Source organism: Oryctolagus cuniculus, chromosome 6 (assembly GCF_964237555.1).
Source record: "Oryctolagus cuniculus chromosome 6, mOryCun1.1, whole genome shotgun sequence".
NCBI lineage: Eukaryota > Metazoa > Chordata > Mammalia > Lagomorpha > Leporidae > Oryctolagus > Oryctolagus cuniculus.
The window spans coordinates 127,118,809-127,133,867 of record NC_091437.1 but is presented as its reverse complement, the minus strand read 5'-3'; the positions used below and the strand labels follow the sequence as shown (position 1 = coordinate 127,133,867).

General features: G+C 42.0%; 1 protein-coding gene across 5 annotated transcripts in view; it reads left to right on the top strand.

Moving 5' to 3' along the window:
* Nucleotides 1–15,059, top strand: part of NCALD (neurocalcin delta) — a 432,942-nt gene that overhangs the window by 321,518 nt on the left and 96,365 nt on the right. The window contains exon 1 of one of the 5 annotated variants that reach the window (XM_051843967.2): nt 14,834–15,030. The exons of 3 other annotated variants lie outside the window; for them this stretch is intronic. The gene's annotated coding sequence lies outside the window, so the exon portion shown is untranslated. Of the gene's footprint in view, nt 1–14,833; nt 15,031–15,059 lie in introns of those variants that run through there. One more of the 5 variants, XM_008255799.4, reaches the window with a different exon arrangement.

The window sequence follows — 15,059 nt, the reverse complement described above, 5'->3', positions numbered from 1 at the left end:
GTGTGTGTGTGTGTGTGTGTGTGTGTACATTTTTTAAAAATAAATGTTCCTGCATTGTCCACATGCCCTTAAGATTATTTTCAGGGACTTTTTATGATTTGAATAAAATTGCATCAGTTACACTTGTTTCACTGGGTAACAGGTCCATGGAGCTACTCAAAGTTCCATTCCAATATGATAGCCTCAATATATGTACATATACATAGGTATGCACATGATTTATTAAAGAGTACTTTAGGGGCCAGTGCGGTGGCACAGTGGGTTAACGCCCTGGCCTGAAGCGCCACCATCCCATATGGGCGCCGGTTGGAGACGCAGCTGCTCCACTTCGGATCCAGCTCTCTGCTATGGCCTGGGAAAGCAGTGGAGGATGGCCCAGGTCCTTGGGCCCCTGCACCCACGTGGGAGACCCAGAAGAAGTTCTTGGCTGCTGGCTTCGGATCGGCGCAGCTCCGGCCAGGGCCAGGCTGCAGCCAGCAGCCAAGAACTCTATCCCAGTCTCCCATGTTAGTGGCAGGGGTCCAAGAGCTTGGATTCATCCTTGGCTGATTTCCCAGGCACATTAGCAGGGAGCTGGATCAGAAGTGGAGCAGCTGGGGTGCTCCTATTTAAGGATGCCAGCATCATAGGCAGCCTCTTTCCCCACTGTACCCCAAGATAACATGTTAACTTACATTGCATTATAGTCGAGGCTTAATGCTCCCCCAAATAAAAAGTTCAGAAAGTAAAAAGTAAAAACAAACAAAAACCCCTAGGTTATTATTTATAGCCCTTGCCTCTATTTTGGATAATCAAATGGAAAGATGACCATTCATCTATATACAATAAATTTTAAAGTAATCACAGATCATTAAAGCTATAGTAGCATAACATTCTTAACCATTGGTTTGACAAAGATATAAAGCAAAAATGGACAAAACTATTTGCAGCAATACTGATACAGGCATTTTTCCCCCTTAATTTTAGCTCCCACATATAAGGGGAACATGTAGTATTTTTCTGTGCCTGGCTTATTTCACTCAACATGATGTCTTCCAATTGCATCTATTTTGCTGCAAATGGTAGAATTTCAAGCTTTTTAAAAGCTGGATAATAGTCTGTGTGTGTGTGTATCACATGTTCTTTATCTGATGGTGGACACCTTGGTAGATTCCAAATTCTGGCTATTGTTAGCAGTGCTGCTACAAAGATGGTGGTGCAGGTGACTCTGCTGTAAAGTGCTCGTGAGTTTTGGGTATGTAGCCAGGAGGGGGATTGCTGGATCATATGGTGAGACTTTTCTAGTTTTTTAAGAAATCTCCATGCTATTTTTCACAGTAGCTGCACTTATTAACGTTCCCACCAGCAGTGTACGAGTGTTCCCCTGTATCCACGTCTTCCAGCATTCGTTACTCTGGGTTTTGGATTTTAGCCACTCTGATGGGGATGAGGTGATAGCTCACTGTTGTTTTGGTTTACATTTCTCTGATGGATAATGGTGCTGAGCATTTTTCATATATTTGGCCATTTGTATTTCCTCTTTTGAGAATGTTCTATTTCTTGTTAGTAATCTTGCTACATTAGCTTTCCAGAGTTTGTTTGATATGTACTTTTGCATCTTTTTACTTTATTTCAGTGCCCTTATTTTTTTTAAATGTGTCGCTTCTGTGCCCCCAAAGAATTAGAATGTGTTTACTAGTGCAGTCTGTGTATTGTCCTTTAAATCTTGAATCAATTCATATGTTAAGTATCGTTATATGTGAGATGAAATCTTTAGCCTCACTATTCCTTTTTATTTCTCCTGTCATTTCTATTTCTTCTTTGGGGGATCAAATAATCTGAAAACTTAGGTTTCCTCTCTATAACCTTCTTATCTGCATGTTCTCGGTCTTCTGGTGGCTCCTGCAAGGATTACGTTATGGACCCTCACCTGATTAGGTACAAGTATTAGTACTTTCACAAGAAAGCAAGAACCTTAGACCGCTGATTCGGTTCCGCCAGTCTCGCCTGTGCTACCATTGCTCCGTATGTTGAATTTACAGATGTTTGATGCCCCACGAGACCCTCTCATTTTATGAAGTCAGTGTTCATTTAGATTCATCTACATACTGGCCTTTCTGCATCTCTCTGTTTCCATCCAGGATTACTTTTCTTCTGCCTAAACAACTCTTTAGAGCTTGGATGTACCTCTGGTGGCACCAATGCTCTCAAGTTTTGACTGAAAATTTCTTGCATTACCTTCATTGTAAAACTTCTAGTTCAACTTCCTTTTTGAAACATAGATTTTGTGTGCATCTGTAAGAAACAATGCAGAGAGAGAACCATTTCCCTGTCTGCCCACAAAGGTAGCATCTTGCAGAACTGTCAAACACCATTGCTACCGAGGTGTTGACATGGATGCGGCAAAGATGCCCAGTGTTTGCATCACTGCCAGGGTCCCTTCTGTAGTCCCTTTGGAACCCCTGACAAACACCCATCTACGTTTTCTTTCTATAATTTTGTCATACCAAGAATGTCATATCATGGGGTCGCATGATGCATGGCCTCTGATTTTTCTGAGCAGCCACATTCTCTGTACATTCATGCAAGTTTGTGTGTGTGTGTGTATCAGCTGGTCGTCTGATGTTAGAACTGACTTGCCTTCCATGGTGTGGCTGGACTGCTATGTGTTGATTCATTCACCTGCTGAAATTATCTGTGTTGTTTCTGGGATTTGGCTATCACAGAGAGCCGCTGTGAGCGAGGACATGCAGATTTTTGTACCAGTGTGGAAGTCTTGGTTTCTCTGGGATGCCTGGCAGTGCAGTGGATGAGTTGTACAGTAATTGTTTGTTTACTTTCTTAAGAAAACTAGGGAACTGCTTTCCCGAGTGGCTGGATCAGTTTACGATCGCACCGGCCAGGTGTGAATGACTGAGTTTGTAGGCATCTTTGCCTGCATTTGTCGTAGTCAACATTTTGCATTTTTAGCCATTCGTATCTCATTATGTTTTCAACTTGAATTTCCCTAATGACTAGTGATACTGAGAGTCTTTGTGCTGATTGTCATTTAAATACATTCTTTGATAAGTGCCTTTTTGTGTCTAACCCATTCACTAATTGGATTTTTTATTGTGGAATTTTGAGAGTTCTTTATATATGCTAGATATGAAGTTTTATTTGAAAATACCCATTCCCCTGTCTGTAGCTTTTCTTCGCATCCTCTTGAGAGGATGCTTGTCCCATCCTAGCTATTTCTATTATACACTGTGATGCAGCTGTTGTCTAAGAAGTGTTCATATTGCCTTAGACCACAAAAATCCTGTCATGCTTTTTTAAAAAAAGTAGAGTTTGATGTTTTACTTTTACTCTGTGATCCATTCTGCATTCATTTTTGTTGAAGGCAAGAGATGTAGGCTCACGTCCTTTGGTCTCTCCTGCCTCCCTTCTTTCGCCCTTTCCCTCCTCCCATCCTCCATCTTTCTCCCTTCCTTCCTCCCTGCCTTCCTCCCTCCCTCTCTTTCCCTGTCTTGTTTTTTACCAGTAGGTATCCAATTTCTTCAGTACCATATGTTGAAAAGAATATCCGTCTTCTGTTGAATTACCTTTGCATGCTTATAAAAATCAGTTATCCATAATTATGTGAAGGCTCTTTCTGGATTCTCTAGTCCATTGACCTGTGTTTCTATTCCTGTGCCAATACCACAGCATCTTGGTAATTATGGAACAGGTTCTGATATCAGGTAGAATAATTCCTTTAATTTTCTTCTTTTTGTTTTAAAGCCATTTTAACTAGTTTCTAAATTTTAGTATAATTTTGTGTATATCTACAAAAATCTTGCTGAGATTTTGATTAGGAATGTGTTAGTACTGCATATCAATTAGAGGATAATTAATACCTTTACTGTGTCAAATTTTCCAATCTGAAGACAGGATCTCTATTTTATTTATTTTACTGGCATGTTGTAGGTTTCTGGATACAAGACCATTTGGTGTTGAGTAGTTATAAATGGTATTGTAATTTTAAATTCAGTCTCTACATGTCAAGTCCTATAATGGAGAAATAAAATTGATTTTTATGCTTATCTTATAACCTTTTTGATTGCACTTATTAGTAATAGGAGGCTGGTGTTTTATAGATTCCTTAGGATTTTTCTCCAAAAAATTCATTCCATCTATGAGTAGACTTTTTTTCTTCTCCAATCCATATGCATTTAATTTCTTTTTCACTTTGTTGAAGTGGCCAGAACTTCAGCACTTATTGAGACAGATTGCTGAGAATGCATAGCCTTGCCTTATTCCTGGTTTTAAGGAGAAAACCTTTACTCTTTTACTAGTAAATATGAAATTATCTGTAGAGTTTTGGTAGATGCTTTTTTAAAAAATCAAGTTGAGGATATTCATCTCATTACTATCTTTCCCGTGAGTTTTTATCACGAATGTGTGTTGAATTTTTGAAAGTGCTTTCTCTGTATCAATTGATATGACATTTTTAACCTGTCAAGATGGCAGAATATATGGACTGATTTTCAAACACTGAGCAAACTTTGCCATTATAATAAATCCTACTAAGTTATAGTAGACAGTTATTTACACATATATTGTTGGGCTATATGTGCTAATATTAAAGATTTTTATATCTACATTCAAGAGATATATCATTCTGTAATTTTCTTTTTGATACTGTCTTTATTCAGTTTTGGCATCAAAGTAATACTTTCATAAATCCTTTTTATTTTCTAGAAGAGATTGTGTAGAATTCATATTAGTTCTTTAACTATTTCTTAGGATTCTCCAGTAAAATAAACTGAGCCTAGAAATTTCTTTTTTTGGACTTTAAAAACTAAGAATTAAATTTTCTTAATTCATCACTCTTAAAATTATGTATTTGATTAGTTCTGATAGTTTTTTCAAGAAACTGATCCCTTTTGTCTAAGTTGTCAACCTTAAGGATATATAATTCATAGCATTTTCTAAATATCTTTTTAAAAATTGTTATTTATTCATTTGTGAGAGATAGAGACAGAGCTCCTATCTGCTGGTTCACTGCCCAAATGCCCACAGTGACCAGGGGTTCATAGCAGGAGCCAGAAATGCAATCCAGGTCTCCTACACGCATGTGTAGTATGTTCCTGACTGCATGTGCCCTCACTGCTGCTTCTCAGTCGGCATTAGCAAGAAGCTAGAATCAGGAGTTAGAGCTGGAAACTGAACCCTGACACTACGTGGAACATGGCCATCCCGACAGGCATCTTCATTGCTCGGACGAATGCCAGCACCTCTTTATCTTTTTTTTTTTTTTTTTTTGATTTATTTATTTGAAAGGTAGAGTTACAGAGAGGCAGAGGCAGAGAGATTCCATCAGCTGGTTCACTCCCCAAATGGCCACAACAGCCAGAGCTGGGCCAATCTGGAGCCAGGAGCCAGGAGCTTCCTCCAGGTCTCCCATGAGGGTGCAGGGATCCAAGCACTTGGGCCGTCCTCTGCTGCTTTCCCAGGCCATAGCAGAGAGCTGGATCAGAAGTGGAGCAGCTGAGACCTGAACTGGCACTGCAGTCAGCGGCCTTACCTGCTACACCACAGCGCCAACCCCTGCTTATTATCTTGATAATCAGGGTTCTGTAGTGATAACCTGATTCATTTCTGATATTAGTCATGTATTTTTATCCTTTTTATTCTTTCTTAGGCTTGATAGAGATTTGTCAAGTTTATCATTTTTTTTCAAAGATCAAGTTCTTGCTCTCGTTGATTTTTTTCCCTCTGTTTCCAATTTCACTGATTTCTATATTGTTTCTCTCCTTCTGCCTTTGATTTTCTTTATTCTTCTTGAGATCGGAGCATAGACTATTGATTTGAGATTTTTCTTTTCTAATGTATGCTTTGGGTGCTATAAATTTTATTTTCAGTATGTCTAAGTTCAACATGTTATGTTTTTATTTCATTCAGTTAAGTTTTTAAAATTTATTTTCCTTAAGGCTTTCTGTTTGTCATTATTTTGGAAGTATGATTTTTAGTTTCCAAGGATTGGAAGATTTTGAATTTGATCCTATTGTGATCAGAGAATCCTTTCAATTCTTTTCAATGTGTTAAGGTTAGCTCTAGGGCTCAAAATGTAGTCCCACTGAAGAAGGCTTGAAAAGAATGTGTAGGTGGAATGTTCTGTAAGTATTTCCGCTAGATCCTGTTACATGATGTGTTGCCTGTGTTGATGTGTTCCTGTCTGTTTGTTCCATGAATCGGAGAGAGGTGTTAAAGTCTCCAACTATAATTGTGGACTTGTCTGTTTCTTTTTTCACATCTATTGGTTGTTGCTTCAAATGTTTTCCAGTGGTGCTGTTTGCTGCATTCACATGTAGACTTACTACGTCTTCATGGTGGACTGAACCTCTTATCATGTACTGTTCATGTTTCTGGTGCTTTTTTTTAAAATTTATTTTATTGATTTGAAAGAGTTAGAGAGGTGGGGGGGGGGGTTCCATCCACTTGTTCACTCCCCAGATGGCCACAACAGCCGGAGCTATGCCGATCCGAAGCTGGGAGATTCTTCCAGGTCTTCCATGTGGGTGCAGGGACCCAAGGACTTGGGCCATCTTCCACTGCTTTCCCAGGCCATAGCACAGAGCTGGATCGGAAGTGGAGCGGCCGGGACTAGAACCAGCGCCCACATGGGATGCCGGCACTTCAGGCCAGGGCATTAACCGCTGTACCATAACACTGGCCCCACTTTTGTTTCTCTGATGTGTATTTTGTTGTTATTTATAAAGCCACTACTGCTTTGCTTTGAAAATAGTTATATTTTTATCCTGTTTCAGTAATTATATTTGAAGTGTGTTTTCTGTGGACCATATGTTACTGGTTCATTTTTATAAAAAAAATTCATGTGCCAATCTGTCTTTTAAATGATATTTTAGACCATTTTCCTTTAATGTTCTTAGTAATATCACAGCACTTAAGGTTGCCATTTTTTCCTCTATCCTGCTTTTCATATCTGTTTTTGCCTTTCTCTTTGTTACTGACATTTTTAGGTTTCGTTTTTATTTATCTGCAGTACTTTTGAGTGTGCTTCATAATACAGTGTTTCATTGGTTGCTGCGGGTAGTACATTACAGATACATCACTTAGCACAGGGGCAGGCATGAGGCACAGCGGTGAAGTCAGCAGCTGGGATGCCGACATCACCTCTCAGAGTTCTCGGTTCGAGTCCCAGCTATCCCACCTCTGCTGCAGCTTCAGGCTAATGTCTGTGGGAAGGCAGCAGATGATGACCCAGGTTCTTTTTATCACTGCCACCCATGTGGGAAAACTGAATGGAATTCTAGACTCCTAGCTTCAGCCTGCTCCAGCCTTGGCTGCTGTCGGCATCTGGGGAGTGAACTAGCCAATGGAAGATCTCAGTCTCCATTCTTTTCTTTTTTCTTTTATCTCTTTCTCCCCACCCCCCACCTTTCAAGTAAAATGAACAAATAATCACAATCTACTTGTGTCAACATTTTACCTGGGGCCAGCACTGTGGCACAGCAGGTTAACCCCCTGGCCTGAAGCGCCAGCATCCCATGTGGGTGCCAGTTCTAGTCCTGGCGGCTCCTCTTCCAATCCAGCTCTCTGCTGTGGCCTGGGAAGGCAGTAGAAGATGGTCCAAGTCCTTGGGCCCCTGTGCCTGCGTGGTGGCCTAGAAGAAGCTCCTGGCTCCTGGCTTTGGATCAGCGCAGCTCTAGCCGTTACAGCCAACTGGGGAGTGAACCATCGGAGGGAAGACCTCTCTCTCTCTCTCTCTCTGCCTCTCTTCTCTCTGTGTAACTCTGACTTTAAAATAAATGGATAAATCTTTTTTTAAGACAAAACATTTTACCAAGTTGAGTGAGATCTAGGAACTTTTCCTCCCTTTAGGTCCCTTTATATAATTATCTTAAACAGTCCTTCTACATACATTTAGAATGACATCAGGCAGTGTTATAACTTTGAGGTCACATGTCACATTTAATTTACGCAATGTAGGAGGAGCAAATCTAGTTCCCCTACCCATGTGTTTACTTGCTGTGCTCTTTTCCTTCACAGTAGTCAATGATTCCTTTCTAACAGCTTCTTTCTGCTGAGAAAGCTGCCTTCATCCATCTTCCTATGGAAGACAAATTCATTGGTAATGACAAAAGTCTTTATTTTCCTTTTGATCATAACCTTGATTGAACTGATTTATTCTTCATTCCTGAAGAATATGTTTGATGGGTACAGGATTCTGGTTTGACAGTAGTCACTTGGAAATATGCCACTTTCCTTATGGCCTCCTTGGTTTCCGATGAGAAATGCGCCCGTCACTCAGTTGCTTTTCCATATAGATAAGGTGCTGTTCTCTAGCTGCTTTCAGTGTTTTCAGAAGTTTGTTACCATGAGTCCAGATAAAAGTGCCCAGGTGGCCCCTGTCTGGTTTTCTCAGCTTCTTGACTCTGTAGTGTGTTTTTCCCCCCTTGCAAGATTTAGAAAATTTCAGTCATTGTATCTTCAAATAGCGCTACTCTATATATCCTCTCCTTCTGGGACTCCAAAGGCACGTGTGTTTGACTTTCAGAATTATTATGGGTAACAGCCTTGCAGGTCTCCAAAGCCCTGCTTGGGAACAGAGGCTCCTCCACCTTCATTTCTAAAGGATATTTTTTCTGTCTGTAGAGTTTCTAAGTCAGCACTTGTTGTCTTCCATCATTTCCCAGTGTAGTTTTCCGTTGTCTTCTGGATTTAATGTTTCTGCGGAGAGGCCTTTTGCTGTGATGTGTTTTGTCTTGCTGGTTTTATGATTCTGTCTCTGTGTTTAGCTTTCAGCAAACTGGTTGTATTGTGCCTGTGTGTGATTTTCTTTGTAATTATCCTATTTGGAGTATATAGGGATTCTTAAATCTCTTGTTTTGGATTTTTTGGGTCAATTTTCTTCATATATTATATCTGCTTAATTGTCTTTCCTCTCTTCTAAATACAGACTTTTCATCATATCTCATATGTTTCTTATACTATGTATTTTTCATTTTTTCTTATGCTTCAGTCTAGATATTGTCTTGTGATCTAGCTTGCTTTTTATTAACTTTCTCTTTTGGTATGTCTCCTATCCTCTAAACCCATCTATTGTGTCCTTACTTGGAGTTGTATGTTTCAGTTCTTTAGTTTCAGTATGTTCCTCTTTGACATTTTTTGTGTGTAGAACTCATCACCAAATATTTCCTTGGACATATACATTATGGTTCTTGTTAAGTCCCTGTCTGATAACCATAGAAGATTAATAACCATTATATGTGTCTCTATTGCCTCTTTGTTCCTGATAGGATTTGATCAGTTAGGCCTAGCTTCTGGCAAGCTCAGTGATTTTGGAATGAATTGGAAATGGTGCATGGAACATTTTAGAGGCTCTGGATGATGTCATCTTCCTTTACGTGGAGCTAATTTTTCTCTGGAAGATAGTTAGAATAAGGGCAAATTACCTTGATCCAATTAGGGGTTGTAATAATTCTAGGATGGGTGCTGGCTTTTATGAGGGCTCATCTATTTCCTATTTCCCATTATTTCTTGGACTTCACCTTCTGGTTACAAGATCTGGAAGCTATGTGTGTTTTCCAGGCTGCAGTTCCTTGGAGGACTCTGAGCTCTGAGTTTTGATTCCCCAGAACTGCAGGATTCTGAACTTCACATGAATGATTTTAGCCTCCTTCCTACACTTCTGTGCCTCATTTCTCATCTTTTTCTCGGATGTCTTTTAGGAATTGGCAAATTATTTAAGGGGAAACAGTGCAGAGTACTGAATCTCATCTCTGTTTTTGTTTTTAACCAGAATCTTCAGTCCTATACATCCTGGACTCTTCCAGAGATTTGTTCTCCAATTTCTGTCTCTCCAGTCTGGGAGGATGCTAGAGGTTCCACATTACTTAAGAGTCATGCAATGATTTTAAATAAGGCAGCAGATAATGAGAATGTTGGGATCCACTCAATGCTATGGACCAAAATATCTGTGGCTTCCCCACATTCATATGTTTAAAACCCTAACCCCCAAAGTGATGGGCTTAGAAAGCAGGTCTTTTGAGATGAGTTCCCTTGTAAAGAAGCCCCATGGAAGGTGATTGGTGCAGCAGTTAAGATACCCCTTAGAGGTTCATGTCTCTCTGTTTCTGTCTTTATCTGCCTTTTACATAGGTAAATAATAAATAAAATTGAGACCCCCGAGAGCTGCATTTTCCCTCCCACCATGTAGGGACATAGAAACAGGTGCCATTTATGAACTAAGAGACAGGACCTCACCAGACATCAAGTCCACTGGGACCTTGATCTTGGACTTCTCACCCCCACCCCCCAGAACTGCAGGAGATGAGCAGCATTGTTTACAAGCTCCCCCATTCAGCAGCCCAAATGGACTAATATACTCCATGTGTTTTTCTTTTACCTGAGATCTTGACACTTAAAATTATTGCTGCTTTTGCTACTCTTCCTACGCTTTTTAAAAAATCTCCGTGAGAATGTCAGTTTGAAATCATTCTTCTCCATCATAGTGGGGAAGGAAGTCACCCACAACTGTGAGGTTGAAATATGTGCCTCAGTTAAGACTGTAGGGATTTGGGCACAGTTGTATCCAGCTTGTTCTCTCTATTGTACTTTGCCCATTTTCCTTGATTCAAACCTTTCTGGTTAGGTTTTTTTTTTTTTTTTCTTGCTGTCCTTTTGGACCTTAGGCCAAAGCTAGAGTGAGCATTGATGTTCTGAGCCCTGGGCTGATGTAGACCTTAGAGTTGAGTAAGATTCCATCCTTTTCCTAGAGGTCTTCATTAGATGTGCCAGAGTCGGCCCAGATAAACAAGAAATGGCATAATGGGAGGCCTCCACCCTGTGGCACAGTGTCAGAATTTGATGATACATTAACTTCATAATCCTCACAACAACCTTAGCTTGTAGGCACTGCAGCCCAGCAGACTTACATAACTTGTCCAAGGTGCTATGAAAGAGATGAGTTTTGAATTCATTAACTCCAAACAGTAGGTCCATGGCCTTTCTACTAGTGTTAAGACATGGGATACACCAATGTCTCTACCTAGAAGTATTGGGGAAAAAAAAAGTCTAATTAGAATTGTGTCCTCATGGCCCTAAATACCTGCTGGTTCAGGTGTGGGAGCCACTGCTTGTTGAGTGGCATTTACCAGATATTTCTGGCCAAGTGGTCAAACTAGTAGCAGGTATTCTCGACATAACTTAAGTGCAGAACTCGCTTGAATGGATATTTTTAAATTTAGTCATCTTCGGGCCGGCGCCGCGGCTCACTAGGCTAATCCTCCGCCTAGCGGCGCCGGCACACCGGGTTCTAGTCCCGGTTGGGGCGCCGGATTCTGTCCCGGTTGCCCCTCTTCCAGGCCAGCCCTCTGCTGTGGCCCGGGAGTGCAGTGGAGGATGGCCCAGGTGCTTGGGCCCTGCACCCCATGGGAGACCAGGAAAAGCACCTGGCTCCTGGCTCCTGCCATCGGATCAGCGCGGTGCGCCGGCCGCAGCGCGCCGGCCGCGGCGGCCATTGGAGGGTGAACCAACGGCAAAGGAAGACCTTTCTCTCTGTCTCTCTCTCTCACTGTCCACTCTGCCTGTCAAAAAATAAAAATAAATAAATAAATAAATAAATAAATAAATAAATTTAGTCATCTTGACCTCAAAAAGAAACTGTCATTTAGAAAATGTGAAGGTATTTCAAACAGTTTGTGGAAAATATAATTAAAAGATAAGTTGGTGCAAGATTTAAAAAAAAATTCTGCAGTTTTGTTATGCATTTTTTCATAATATGCATTTTCATAAACTTTTTGAAGATCTCTCATAAAATGATATTCCCTTGTTCAACTTTATTTATATTTATTTAATGACTTATTTTATTTGAAGGGCAGTGACAGAGTTGGGGGGAGAGAGAGGAAGGAAAGAGGAGAGAAAGAGATCTTCCATCCATTGGTTCAACCACAAAATGCCTGCGACAGCCGGGGCTGGGCCAAACTGAAGCCAGGTCCAGGGACTCCATCTGAGTCTCCCACGTGGGTAGTAGGGCCCAAGTACTTGGGCCATCATCTGCTATCTCCTAGGTGCATTAGACGGAAGTTGAATCAGAAGCTCGGAGTAGCTGGAACTGGAACCAGCACTCCACTATAGGATGTAGTGTCACAAGTGGCAATTTAACTTTCTGCACAACAATGCCCATCCTATTTTTATTTATCTGAAGAGGGGGTAGGGAGAGAGAGAGAGTATGAATCAATCTTGCATCTTGCTTATTCCCCAATATCTGAAACAGCCAGCAGTAAGCCAGGCTGAAACCAAGAGCCCAGAACTCAATTCCAGTCTCCCATGTGGATGGCAGGGACCCAAACACTTAAGATATCACCTGTCACCTCTGACTGTGCATTAACAGGAAACTGGAGTCGAGTGTGGAGGTGGGACTCAAACCCAGGCACTCTAATATGCATGTGGGAGTCCCTTGTAGGGGTTAACCTCTGTGTCAAACACCTGCCCCCACATATCTTTAATATGGGAGGCTGAGGCTGGAAAAGGCCCTTATATGTACTTCCTAGGATACTTTCAGCTGCATGTGGATTAATTAACCAAATTGGTAGAAACCTGAGCCCCAAAGAACCGCATCATGCTTGCCTTTTTTTTTTTTTTTTAATTATTTGAAAAGCAGAGTTCTGGGTCTCCCATGTGGGCACAGAGGCCCAAGGACTTGGGCCATCCTCTGCTGCTTTCCCAGGCCATAGCAGAGAGCTGGATTGGAAGTGGAGCAGCTGGGACTCGAACCAGTGCCCATATGGGATGCCAGCACTGCAGGCAGCAGCTTTACCCACATACCACAGCACCATCATGCTTTCAGCTCTGCAGGAGACTGGTTGCTTCCTTAGCTGTCCCAGGGGTCTGTAAACTGAGGTAGTTTGTTAAGGGCAATGAGTGATGGCAGGATGGAAGCATGCTGCCGATAAAGAGGCTGCCTGCACCCACTTTTGATTTTGAAGGTCACGTGTCTATTTATTTTCACTAATAATGAGATTAAGCCCAAGTCAGTATATAGTAGAGTAATGCTTATCTTAAACTTAACTTTAAAATTCAAGTGAAAATATATTCTTTTCCTGATTTTGAAAAAAATCAACTTAAAGTCTTAAATTTTAGGGAACTTTTTAGAAATAAGAACTTTGTTTGGGAGGACGTCCCCTGTCGGCAGAGCCTGGCACTGCGCTCTTACTCTCGGAGCTAAAGCTGCAGGAGAGGGGACCGCTAGCTGTGGGAAGGTGTGGATCCAGAGTGGTAGAGAGGTAAACGAGGCAACCCAGAGAAATTGGAGCCCTGAACTCTGGAAGGATCTGCTTCCTCGGCACTCCTGTCTACCCCCCGTTATGAGAAAGCACACTTCTGATCAGAAACCCGGAAGTATAACTGAACAAACTGCAAGCTGATGAATCATGTCTAGGCTGCAGTGAGACCTTGGCAGACATCCTGGCCTATATAGGCAGACATGGGGTTCCAATGCCCACGTGCCAACAGATCACTTCCCAATGATCATGAATCTGAAAGTAAAGGGGGAGACAGTTCTTTATACTTTGATTTCACTTTTGCAGTACTACACAAATAACATCAAGCAAAAAAAAAAAATTCAAATAAAAATCTTTTTCTCCCAGTCAGGGCTGAGATACAAGGAAATCAAAGAGGAGTATGGGATTGGAAGATTGTATGACCAAGCAATGTGGTCCTTAGTCTGATTATTAAAGAAAAAAAATCATTCTTTTAGAGTGACACAAAGGTAGTCTGCCCAGCTGGCTTAGTTCCCACTTAAATGTTGTCGCAGCCCCAGAGCCGCTCTTTAAGAAGCTGGAATAGAAGTCCTGATAGGCGTAACATGGAGGGGTCCTGAGAGTTTTGAATGCAGTGTCTTCTCTTTTAACCCCTTGGTCCTTTGAATGGATGTACATTTTTTTGAATGGCTTTTTCAGTGGGCCTTCCTCTGGGTCTCATTGAATTTTGTTTGATTGGCTTCCTGTTCAGTAAGGAGCTTTAACTTGGACATAGCACGTGTGTAGACTTAAAAGTTAGCCAGGGGTGGCCTTACAGGAAGATAGCGCTAGAAAGCTGCGCATCCATTCTGCTGCTCTGGGGTCTCCCAGAACTTGGAGGTGGCGCCCCCTCACCCCTGTGCTCAGTGTCCTGCCCCAGGAGGGGAGTGCGGAGGGGAGCAGTTAGGAGGGGAACATTTAGCACAAAGTTTTCAGCTTCATCACAAGAGGATTTTCAAATACTGCTATTTTGCAACCCTTTGGGTTAGCACTATTGCATAGAGATGTTGCAACTCCAGAATCCTGAATGCTCTGGTGTCACGAACATTTCAACTCTCTCACCTGGGCCACTCCTCACTGAGTTTCTCCTTTTCTCTTTGTCACTAGTTCGGTGTTAATATGTTGATGTGGGTCCTCATACTATGTTTAAAATATCTTTTAATTCCCCTGGAGCTTCTGTTTATATGCATTTGTTTATGGTACATTTCATTCGCTCAGAAAACAACCTTCAGGATGACCGAGTTTCTTCCCTTTTGTGCCTGAGAGACACACCCGCGTGCTGCATGCAGGCGATTGTGAGGCCACTGAGAACTTCAGCGTGGCGTGCGTTTTTTCCTGCAAGCAGCCAGCAAGGAAACACAGCACAGCCTGCGAGGGGACAGTTAGAGGCACTTCTGACTCAGGGCTTCGGGGGATGAACTTGTCAGGGAGCTGTCCGTGATGGCTGTGCAGTCTTTGCACGCGCGCGCGCGCGCACACACACACACACACACCCCACAGTGACAGATGACCTATTGAAATAATTTCAGAGCCGTCTGTGGTTGCTACGACAACCAATGCTCTCTTGGCTTTCATCTGGCCATGTGACAGAGACTTTGACGTCAGCTGGAGGCAGAGTCTGTGTGGCTGAGAACGCACAGCCACAGGCTTGTGAGAATCTGCTGGATGCTGGACACGGGGCTCCCGCTGCCGCTGCCGCTGCCGCTGCTGCTTCCCAGGGCTGCGGGAGCATGGAGTGCTAAACCCCGCGCTTCTTCCCTGTGAGGTAATTCGCTCCCTGGACAGACCCTAGTC